Source organism: Peromyscus eremicus, chromosome 5 (assembly GCF_949786415.1).
Source record: "Peromyscus eremicus chromosome 5, PerEre_H2_v1, whole genome shotgun sequence".
Lineage (NCBI taxonomy): Eukaryota > Metazoa > Chordata > Mammalia > Rodentia > Cricetidae > Peromyscus > Peromyscus eremicus.
In genome coordinates this window covers 73,048,441-73,061,250 of record NC_081420.1, presented here as the reverse complement: position 1 = coordinate 73,061,250, position 12,810 = coordinate 73,048,441, and positions in this window count along the sequence as shown.

Here is a 12,810-nt window from a genome sequence, read left to right as displayed (position 1 = left end):
GTTAATAGAATGTGGCCACAGGGTCAAAACTACTTTCATAATGAAACTTTACTGGCATTCTTTCATAACTGTACACTGAAGTTTTCCAGTAGCTACATAGTAATGTATGACATCACAATGGATTGAAAGACTGTGGGGAGCGAATATACCACTGTATGAACATTTCACTACTGGATATTTATGACATTTGCATAGCCATGTCAAGAATGCCAGTTCCTCAGACTCATGGGAATGGCAAAGCCTTCTTCTCCTAGTCTGTGTACAGATTTTGACAAACAGGTTGACCTTTAACAGTGATGAAAAAGTATGATGCTCCATCTTCCCTGATGAGTGAGTGCATGATCATGCCTCTTGAGACTGCTCTCTTACAGAGACACCTGCCCTACTAAGATTAGCTAACTTGCCACCTTATTCATGCTGTGTATAATAAGACACACAGGATGCTGGTGTGTCTCCATCTAGTCAACTGTCCCACCCAAGAGCATTCTCAAGACTCAGTATAAGAGACACAGTAGGCACCTTATGGGAAGTCTATCTCTCCACTTTTATTCAACGTTCAATAAGTATTTACTGAATGGTTTTATGTGTGAGAAATATTTTCAGCTTTGGATTTGAAATTGCACTTGTATGATTGAAATTCCATGAGCTGGTGCAGAAACCTACTGATACAGAAGATACAGTAAACTGAGACCAATATATTCTTTCACTACTAAATCCTCTAACATGTGTCTGGATTTTCAACTGATTAGAACAAATGGCCCAGGTATTTTCCTGTTCATTGTTTTGGGAATCTTTTTGTGGTTGTTTCTTCACAGTCAGTTTTCCAGCTCCAAGGGTGTGTAAATATTGACAACATACAACAACATGCAGTTCAAATGCACAAAAAAAAATTTCTTAATTACATCTGTCCAGGCAGAGGGGCACAAGAGTGACTTGTGTGGTCATTTGTAAACTGTTCCACATTTTAAGTACAGCCATATGCTTGATGTTTCTAAGCACTTCTGTCGCTGCTTTGCCGTGATGTTGCCGTACAGGAGGACCATATTTCATTCATACACACAGAGATGTAATGCTGAGAGAGAAAATGAGTCAAATACAGTGCAGTTTCTTTGGGTGGCCAACTGGGGCTGATTCCTCCAAAGGCAGAAGAATTTCAGGAGCCATTTTGGAATTAGCCCTGCGGTGGGAAATTGTTTCCTCCTGGAGCTGGTTGGAAGGAGAAAGAAAGTCCGTTGGCACTGTTTTTCCTGTGATCCAGTAGCAAATCTGTGGCTATTCTTAACTGATTAACATTATACAGAAAGGCACCATTTTGCGGGGGTTGGTGGGGGGGTGGTGGTGGTGGTGGTGGTGGTAGATTTCTTGTATATTCAGAAAAGCAGCAATTTTTTTATACTCCCAGGTAAACAAACATGCAGTGTGGAAGAGTAGGAGGGAGGAGGCAAGAAAAAAAAGGAAATGAACTGAAAACATACAGCAAAGGTCATTCCTCCCACCTTTATTACCAAGGATTATGTAAACTTTATGCCTGACTACTATGGTCTGGCTCTTAAGTGTCTTCTAACAGTCCATATGTTAAAGATTTGTTTTCCAGCCTGTGGTGTTGTTGGGAAGTGAAGGGACATTTGGGAGATGGGGTTTGTGGGAAGTAGGCCATTGGGGATAACACCTTTGTAGGGGATATTAGGGCCCCTATCCCACAGTGTCTTTCTCTCACACTTCCTCAATGACATGAAGTGAGAGCTTTATTTCACCACGGGCTTCCCACCCTGATGTTCTGCCTGTCAGGTCCCAAAGCAAAGGGGACAATCAAACATGGTCTGAAATTATAAAGTCAAAATTAGCTTTCCATCCTTTAAAGTTGATTTTTTTCAGATATTTTGTCACACACAGAAAGCTAACGTATTAATTCCTATGTATGTATATATTCATGCCTATTATTCATATATATACATATATATGAATTTTATTGTCATAATATGTATGAGGAACTTCATGGTCAAAATGCTCTTAAGTTATTATATATTATTGGCAATGAAGTATTATAAATAATGTTTAAGGAATCCTGAACTATGTGGTCAAAATCAGGAAAGCAAACATTCAGCATGTTGAAAGTGTGAAAGCTTCTTAGCATTAACTATTTCAGAGATAAAGAGTAAAATATAGACTCTCCTAGAGTTGTGAAGGCGTTGCAATTTTGTAACTACTAACGCCAATTTCAGAATACTCTTCATAATACTATACCCACCTTATCTTATCTGTACAGTCCCTTCTGTACTACTATACTTCAACAGAGTTTTAGTTTATTGCTCTGCTATGAAACATGCATTATTCAACATTGTTCAGAAAACAGATCCAATAGGAAGGATGGATAAATACACAGGGAGGTAGGTAGGTACATAGGTAGGTACACAGGTAGGTACTAAGTAAGTAGATGATGGATAGACAGGGAGATATATAGATATATGGATGATTAATAAATAGATAGGTGATAGATACTTATGGAAGATATGCTATTACAGAAGATAGGAAGTTCTTTATCTGATATTTGATAGCTGGGGGCCTATGGGGATGATGGGGCTGTAGTTTGAATTCAAATCCATAAGGATCAGGGGAGTCAATGGTATAAATTCCAAGCTTAAGAACAAGGAGACTGCTGGGCAGTGGTGGTGCACACCTTTAATTCCAGCACTTGGGAGGCAAAGACAGGAGAATCTCTGAGTTCAAGGCTAGCCTGGTCTACAGAGTGAGTTCCAGGACAATCAGGGCTACCCATAGAAACTCTTTCTAAACAAATAAACAAACAAACAAAACCAACCAATCAACAAACAAAAAGAACTAGGAGACCTGAAATTTGATGGCCAGAGAAAATGGATGTCCTAGGTAAAAAAAAAAAAAAAAAAAAAAAAAAAAAAAGAGACATGTAATCCATACTCTGAGCATATTTTTAATTCTACAGAAGCCCTCAACAGGTTGGTGATGCTTGACCATGTTGGTGGGGTGGATCTTTTGTACTTCATCTCTAAGTTGGACATGAATCTCCTCCAGAAGCTTATATACACATATACACAGAAATAATGCTATTTAAGCTTAACAGCTATCTAAGCACCCCTTAGCCCAGTCAAGTTGACATATAAAAATTTACTGTGAACTCTTATTTTAACTGGCACTAGAAAGGGCAATAGGATTAACTCTACACACTTAGCTTTCTATTTATTGTCAATTGACCTTGTGTCTCCACTATGTACTGTCTAGCTATGTTAGAATGAAAGAATAACAACTGCACCTCAACTTACTTCTCTAGAAAATGGTAAATAATGGGAATGCTGTCTGCACCACAGAATTATTTCGAGGATTGCATAAAATTATCATTGTAGGAATTTAAGACAATATATGATCTGCAATACATAATTAGTATATATTGGCTATAATTATGACTACTGTGCTATCTTTATTGTAATTATCATTCCCTCACAAAAGGATTTAGAACTCCTGTCACTGAACTGTTTCCCTTTTCCCCATATACCTATTACTTTAATCATGAAAACTGAAGGACTTGTGGAGAGTGGCTCATTATCACTGAGATTCATTTTACTAGAAGCTATGTGGATTTTGCACATTTCTTTTAAATTCCCTCAGCCTATACTTTTCTCACCAGTACAACAAGATATTCTTAATTCCTTCGTAAAAACAAGAATACTCAAATTTAGAGATATTCTATATACTAACCGAGAACATATGGAAGTGCCTAGCACTTTGTTGAATTGATTTATATTAACAATTACATTTGGCTTTTATTCCCCTTCATAAAATATTCTGAACTATCACTCTGTCCTTCTTCAAAGGGAGCTAGCCAAGGTCAAGACTGGTAGAAATTTTTCCCTAGCAACACTAGAGATTCTCATTGGAGACTTTGCCAACTCCAGTGATGCCATGTCCTCCATCAATGAATGCCTTTTTAGCAGGTGTGATGGAAGTGAGATCACCTTTATTCAAAGACACATTACCACCCAAACAATTGTTCCAACTCTTAAGAAATAGAGTCCTATAAATTGTAAATACATACGAGGACATTTCTAGTCTAGAACTTGAATTGAAATTTTAATTTCAGGAAGACAGGCAAACATTTCACTATAACAGAATCTTCTTGATGGCGTTAAGATGATGACTCCTGGTATAGGGCAAACTGTGTTTCCAGAAAATAAGGGTCAAGCACAGGTTTTCTCCTGAGAATTGAATCCTTTTATGCTCAGGCAATTCCTTGACTTCTGAAGACGACTTCAAAAACTATTAGGTGGCTGTGTTTGAGTTTCTGTAAGTGCCTACTTCCAGTGGATTCTAATGTACATAATAAAGAAATATCTTAAAGCACATGGTGTTTTAGGCAGGCAATTGGATGCATATTTGTTGTCAGTGCAAACTGCAGGGAAGAGAGCCTGAAAGACAGGAAAAGTTCTGAAGAATCCATCTGATGACTGAGGTAGAATCATGTATAGACAATACTGCTCTGAAAGACAGGGCTTCAGTCTCTCCATCTCCAGCCTTTGCTCCACTAATCAGAGCTGTCTGTGCACACAGCCTGGAGGCACTGATAGGATCTCTACCCTGAGAGCTCTTGCTGTTGCATTCAAAGCTTCTGCTAGTGATGTAAGGTTATTTCTCTCTCTCTCTCTCTCTCTCTCTCTCTCTCTCTCTCTCTCTCTCTCTCTCTCTCACACACACACACACACACACACACACACACAGACATGAGGCAATGGAGTGTATGCATTCAGCTGGTAGTGTAGAATTAACTCTGAAGAATGAGGTTGCTGCATGGAGTTAGCAGGGAGCCCTGGGGAGTTTTGTGATGGCCAGCTTGGCTTTGGGAACTGACCTAACTGGAGTAGTCGGGGGAATGAAGGAACAACAGACACAAGTACATAAAAGGTGGGCTGTGGGCTCTGATGGAGAGGCACCAACAACAACCTGGAAACTCACTGTCTTCAGAGGTAGTAGGCAACAGTTTAGATGATCTTGGTAGGAGGTCTCTGCAGGGGAGCAGTCTTGGGTTGTACCCATTCCTCTGAGCCTGACTGGAGAAAGCCTTGCCATTTCCATTGGTTTAAAGAGAATACATGCCCCCATCCCTTATCCAGAAGTTATCTCCAATTCATAACCACTTATAAATGAAAGATTAGTTTTCTCCAAGGGAGTCTCACCGGAGAAACAAACCACTCTTAATGATAGACCCCATGCTGATCAGTAGATAACCAATACAAAACAAACCCATGGTATCTTTGGGGGTTCTTTTTTCCATAATGTCAAGTTAGGACATTTTTTTTAACCTTGCAGGTCTTTTGTGTATATATTATGGCTTCTGTTTTTTTGTTTGTTTGTTTGTTTGTTTATTTGTTTTTGTTTTTTTGTTTTTCGAGACAGGGTTTCTCTGTGTAGCTTTGCGCCTTTCCTGGGACTCACTTGGTAGCCCAGGCTGGCCTTGAACTCACAGAGATCCGCCTGGCTCTGCCTCCCGAGTGCTGGGATTAAAGGCGTGCGCCACCACCGCCCGGCTTGTTTTTTGTTTTTTTTTAATGGGAGTCCTGTGTGTGACCATGTGTGTCTCTGGATCTATATGTGTTTCTTGTGCCTTTTCTTTGGCTCTTTTTCTTGTTTGGCTGTTTTGCCCTCTTCTGATTTGTTTGTTTTTATTGATCTTATTGTATTTTGTTTTATTTTATTTTATTATTATTCTTTAGATGCCTGTTTGTTTTTTAATGAGAAACAGAAAGGGGGTGGATCCAGATGAGAGAAGAAGTGTGGAGGAACTGGGAGGAGTAGAGGGGGAAAGGAGAACATAGCCAGAATATATTGTATGGAAAAAATATCCACTTTCAATAAAAGAAAAAAAAAGATTCTAAGTTAGCACACAAGGTATTGTGTTAAATGAATTCACGAGTCTGTCAAAGGGTATCAAGGGTTTATCAAGATATAAAATGGGGAGAAATATACTCTTGGATATAGAACAAAGTAAACATCCATTGTTGTCCTCCATTCTTCCCGGGGTGAATGGAACCAGCTGTGAGGTCTCTGAACACACACACACACACACACACACACACACACACACACACACACACAGAGAGGGAGAGAGAGAGAGAGAGAGAGAGAGAGAGAGAGAGAGAGAGAGAGAGAGACCCTCCTCAGTTTTAAGCAGTCACATACCCAGAAAAACCAAGCCTCTGTTGGGCCAGATACCCCAAGGTCATTGGTAGAATGAATTCCCACAACAGTATTGGATTTCCTTGAAGGAGCGTTATGAGCTCAGGCTTCCATCTTTCTAAAGTAGGTGACTACAGGTATCAGAATGAAAGACACATGTGACAACTACCTGTCTCTTTTCCAATACTAACACTCCAGGTGGGCCAGTCCTGTCACTGGAGAATATCTCAGAATCAAGTTCTACCAGAACAAGTCATGGTTCCAACACTGGGAGGTCTTGGGCCGAGTGATTGCATTATATTTTATAGGACTGACTTCATTATAACTAAAGAAGCAGCTTGGAGCAGCCTTTCATTCCCAAACTGACCAGGCTGTCTTAATTGTTTGGTCAATTACAGGTGGATAGTAGAACACAGGAGAACAGCCATTCTTAAGAATCAACTTCTTGTCATGTTTCCCCTTACTTATTAGTCAGTTCAAGGTTGCTAAAACAGATGTTTGTAACTATGACACTCTGGAGATAGAAAGAATGGGATGGAGAAGAGAAGAAAAAATCAAGAAAGAACAATTTTCTGTATCCCGATCCAAACCAAGCTTCCTTCAACACCGTGAAAAGGGTGTAGAGAGATTGTACAAATGTGATTTAATGAACATGAAATCGAGTTTTTAGGACAAACTCCGTTCAGGGTGAACTTCTCCAAATTAGCAGTATAATTAGCCTTCTCTCTAATTACGAGAGATAATTAATAGGCCAAAAGTTCAGAACATGTTTGTCTGTAGAAGTTTATTCTCTTTGACTAACAAATACCAACAAAATCCCTAACTCATGCTCTTTTGGGAAGGTCATGGGACTGAAATGAAGACACATCTTGATATTCACACACAAAAAAATTCATTTCTGATTTGAAGTTCTCGAAAACTTCTTTGCCATGTAATTAATTCATTGGCTGCTGAGTGGCATCAAATGATGGGCTGATGCAAGTTGTCTTGATCGTGTTAAATTACACATTTACCTAAAGCTGAGGTAAAGTAATCCCACAGAGTTTGTTAAAATATTTACATTGCCAATTAGTGTAATGGGGAAAGGAAGATTCTGTATGAGATAGCTTGGAAAAGCAGCAGAACTAACAACAAACGTAACAGACAAAGAGCATAAGTCACCTTTGGAAAGAAGTTATGCAATCTCTTTTGAGTGCAACGTGTTGTCCTTTTTTTTTTTTTTTTTCTGACATGAGCCCAAGAAGAATTCAGTATTTACATGTCCTTGAGAATTTGTTGTATGGGGCCTAGAAAAATGCAGAAACACTTTTCAGGCAAAGCAAATCAGAGCAGATGATGGGAGCACTCTGGTGAAGGGCTGTCCCAGTTGTTGGTTTGGAAAGAGTCCAGATTAGATGGATGGGTGGGTAGGAGAATCCTGAGGACTATTACTCCCTGTGGTGCCGAATAACTGATATCAAAAACGTGAACCCGTGTGCTGTAAAGCTGCCAGGTCCCTACATCCTTGAGGACAAGGGGCCACCTTACTCGGTTTCCAATGTCTCTCCTCTGGTCTTAGTTGACTGTGTGCTGAAAAACAGAATTAATTATCATGTCAATGAGTTTATCTGTAGAAGGAAGAAAGCATATCAGACGCTGATCTGGGCCACAAGCCACCCTGCATATTTGCACGCATCATTTAATTTAATAACCATGGGAGACCTTATTAGAGAGAAATTTCCATCGAACAGCTTGATAAACCAAGGCTAAAGAAAGTTCAGTAGTTCCACTTAAAAGTTGTGGAACCAGGCAGTGAGTGTAATTGACATAAAGTGTATTCTATAGAGTGCAGTATGCATGCAAGACTTGCCTCATGAAGTCACTAGACTAAAACGCAAAGCATCCATTTTGCAGAGAGTTGTTCTGGTACTCTATGAAAGATGTTAATATGCCAGATCAATCGGCGTTACAAAAATCTGTGGTAAAATACACACAATACCATCTTAAGTAAGTTTTAGTTCAGACTTAGTGTCTCTAAGCACATGTACACTGTTGTATCATCATCACCACCGTCATCCACAAACACTTTCATCCTGTCTGTTAAAATTGTACCTATTAGACAACAACTCTCTGCCACCATTTTAATCTCTGCATCTGTGAATTTGATCACTCTAGGCACCTCATATAAGTGAGATCCCAAATCCTTTTGTAACTGCCATATTTCATTGATCACAGTGTCCTCAAGGTTCATCCTTGTTGTGGCATCTATTATAATTCTCTTCTTCCTTAAGATTGAATAATATTCCATTGCATATTTGCATTTTAAATGTGAAACAAAACACACATTTTGTGTACACCTTTATCCATCCATAGCCATTTGAGTTGTTTTCTCCTTTTGGATGTTATGGAAAATCTGCTGTGAACCTGTATGTATCAATACCTTTTCAAGACTCTGCTTTCAGTTATGTGGGGCATGTACCTGGGGTAGAATTTTTAGGCCAAATGGCAGTTTTGTTTTTAAGCTCTTAAGGAATCAGCATACAATTGGCTACAGTGGGTGTGCCATCTTACACCCCCTACCAGCAGCACACAGGAATTACTGTTTCTCCACATTCTCATCTACGGTTGCTCTTTTTATTTTTATAGTCGCTGTATTAGTTGTTTGTCTCTTCAGTGTGACAAAATGCTTGTCAAAAGCGATTTAAGGGACGAGGAGTTCACAGTTCTAAAGATCCTATGCCGGGCGGTGTGGCGCACGCCTTTAATCCCAGTACTCAGTAGGCAGAGGCAGGTGGATCTCTGTAAGTTCGAGGCCAGCCTGGTCTACAGAGCGAGAGCCAGGAAAGGCGCAAAGCTACACAGAGAAACTCTGTCTCAAAAATAAAAAAAATAAAAAAAAATAAAAGATTCTAGTGCATCATGGCTGCAGGAGCTCTAGGCTGCTCACATTGCATTCACAGACAGAAAGCAGAGAGAGGTGATTGCCAGTACTCGGCTTCATGTCTTCTTCTTTATGCAGTTCACAATCTCAAGCCATGAGATGGTATGGGCCCACATTTCCTGTGAGTCTTCCCATCTCCCTGAGCCTAAGCTAGAAAATCTCCCACAGACATGCTCAGAGACTTTTTTCTATGGCGATTCTAAATCTCACCAAGTTGATCGATTAACCACCAAGGTAGCTCTCCTCATGGACCTGAGTGAGGGGGAAGCAGTTGCTTTTTAATGGATAGTTATATATAGAAATGCCAGAAAACGTGAATATATTCCAAATAATTTCTGATTCACTTATCACTAAGTCTAAATTGCTCTATGATGATATGTGAGTAGCTCAAAACCTTCAAGAAAACAAGTATTAATTATTAATTAATAGCAGTTGAGCAGCTCTCATCACATATTTAATTCTTCCAACAGCTGCATGAGAACCCTTTTATCATTCAGATTATTACAGAGCTAGGAGATCCAAATCCAGGTCCTCTGGCACCACGTGCTAGATTAACCCACGAAGACAGAAGGCAGTTGGGCAAACACCAAAGCAAGAAGCGACTTGGTTGCAGATTACTGGGTTGCTGTACATAGAGTAGACCCCAAGGAAATGTGGGGTGTGACATTACTTGGTTAGAGTGTCGGGTTTGTGAGAAAAATGAATTTAAAATGTTGGTGCTAGCAGTAAAAGATCCTAAAGTCACAACATTGAGAATTGGATACAAATAGAACTCATGTACTTACACTGATGAAAACCAACCTGTGTTCTGAGGAATCTGTTGCTGACACACCTAGATGCTACAGCTTGAATCTAAATCACTTCCTCTTCAGAGTCTTGTGTGTTAAAGGACTGGTTGCCAGTCAGTGGCACTACGGGGAGGTAGAGCCTCCCTGGGGGAAGTTAGGTCAATAGAGGTGCACTTTTGATGGAAATATTGGGACCTTACTTTATTCTTCTTTCTCACTCTCCTTCAATTGTCATGGGTGAATGATTTTAATCTCCTGTGTACTCCCACAGTGTTCTGTATCACCACAAGCCCAATATCAAGGGAGCAAATTGACCAGGCATTGAAATCTCTTAAATCATACACCCAAATAAATTTTCCTCAGTAAAAGTTGGTTTACCTCAGGAATCTGCTATAGTGACAGAAAGCTGCCTAACACATGGACAAGATGGCTTCTCCCCCTTTCAATTTTATACCTCAAAATGTAGATCACTTACTTTTTCCAAAAGAAACCAAAAGATCTGTATCTATATCTGCATATTGTATCTGTGACATTTTCAATGTTTCTTCAGAGAATATGCTTCCTATATTCTGTTTGCTTAGTTTAATTTTGAAGATGAGGGAATATCAAGCACCTTCTAGTTTCTACATGGAACTTACATGTTTAAATGCATCTCTATAAGTGAAAATATTAAATTTTCTTTCAGAACTTGTAGCTATGGAATTATAAGGATACTACTCATTTTAAGAATAAACTTTTATTAAGGTTTGACATTCTGATAGTGAAACTCCTAAAATCACTTGAAAATCAACGTTCTAAGATACAGTAGACAGTAAGAAATGACATGATCAGACTTCCTTACCCCATCCATTTGTCATTATTTGATTAACTGATATTGGTAATTTTTAAATATAGATGATCATTTAGTCACTGGACAGTTTTGTTCACTAAATGGTTTGGAAGATGAGAACAGTAGTACACTGAATTTGGAAATCAGATTAAGTCAGAAGCATGAACAACGAGAAAAGTACAGGAAAGATCGTTGTGGTGGTTCGAAAGAAAATGGCCCTCAAGGGAGTGGCACTAGTGGGAGGTGTGGCCTTGTTGGAGTAGGTGTGGACTTGTTGGAGGAAGTGTGTCGCTGTGTGGATGGGCTTTGAGGTCTCATATATGCTCAAGCCATGCCCAGTGAGACAGACCACTGCTTGTTGCCTGCAAGCCAAGATGTAGGACACTCGAGTACTTCTCCATGTCTGCCTGCATACCACTATGTCGCACCATGATGATAATGGACTGAACCTCTGAAAATGTAAGCAAGCCACCCCAATTAAATGTTTTTCCATTATAGTGGTTGCTGTGGTCATGATGTCTCTTCATAGCAATAGAAACCCTAACTAACACAGAAGTAAAAGTAATTTTAGAATAATCTAATATAAACAGATATCCTTAATGTTCTCTGTAGTTCCTATCTATTTTAAAGTATTTCTTAGTTGACACTAAAAACACTTTCAGTCTGCAAAGACACAGGCAAAAGAAGAGAGGGGGATTTTTAAATGGATAAATCAGTACTGAGGGCAATTGGGTCAGGCAGTGAAGGGCTGTTCCACAGAGGGGAGGAAAGAGGAAGGGTATGAGGAAAGAAGGGAGGCAGGGGAGATTGTTCATGGAGTAGGGAGGGCACCTCTGGACCAGTGAAAGTTTGTAACAAGGGAAATGGAAAAACAGTGTAGACGAGATGATGAGAAATGGTGTAGGGGAGATAGGAAGGACAGTGGGCAGTGAAGAAACACCTCATCATGGGTAGAAACGTTTTTCTCCCTTGGGTTTTGGCAATTCAAGATGGAAATGGGAGGACCTAATTAGGGGACAACTCATGGCTGGAAACTGACCACAGTGAAGGCACACAGTCGAGGGCAGAAGCGAGGGTAAGGTGGTGACAGGTAGATTATCTAATTCCAGACTAGAGGAGGTGTCTTAAGTTTCATCCATTTGGGATGCCTTCTTTTTGAAGACTTTTTCATGGGACCTTGTATATAGAATCGGTATACAAATCAAGTATTTACTCATAATAAATCACAAGTTAACTTTATATATATATATATATATATATATATATATATATATATATATATACACTATCATTCTTCACTGTTTCTTTTTTATTGTTCAGAAAGTTTTTACTGTCACAAAATTTTTCACAAGCCCCACATTCAGTTATGTGACCCCAACATGGGGTTGTGGTACATGACTTAAGAGAATGGGTTCTAGCTAGGCAATGGTGGTGCATGCCTTTACTCCCAGCACTTGGGAGACAAAAGTAGGTGGATCTCTGCGATTTCAAGACCAGTCTTATCTACAGAGTGATACAGAGCGAGTTCCAAGACAGCCAAGGCTACACAGACAAACTCTATCTTGAAAAAGAGAAAAAAAGAATAAAGGAAAAAGAAAAAAGAAACTGGGTTCTAGAATCCAGAGGTGGAAGGTGGAAAGACAGAAAAACTAACTAAAATTGAATCATATTTCTTTCCTTTATTTATTTTTTATTAATGCAAGGAAAAACCCTAGACCAAGGTTATAAATACTCACTGTTGTGCTCTCTTGTAGAAGAGGCCAGGGCCTGCCCAAATCTAGCTGATTCTTTTTCACATGAACTCCTACCCTAAGGAGTCGGCTTTGATCATGGAGCTGCTTTTTCCAACCCCAAACACAGGCTACCCAGGGCAGCACGGACAGTTCCAAGAGGGGGGCTGACACACAGAATATGTCCTGCTAACTGCTCCCCCCATCCATTGGTGGTCCCCAAGTTTCCTTTCCTGTGAACTAGGAAACATGTAGCAAAGAAGCTGCTTGCACTTCTGTGGGGTGAAGTATAGAGAAGAGTTATAACAAATACGACATTCAAATAAGACTGTTTAGAGGAGC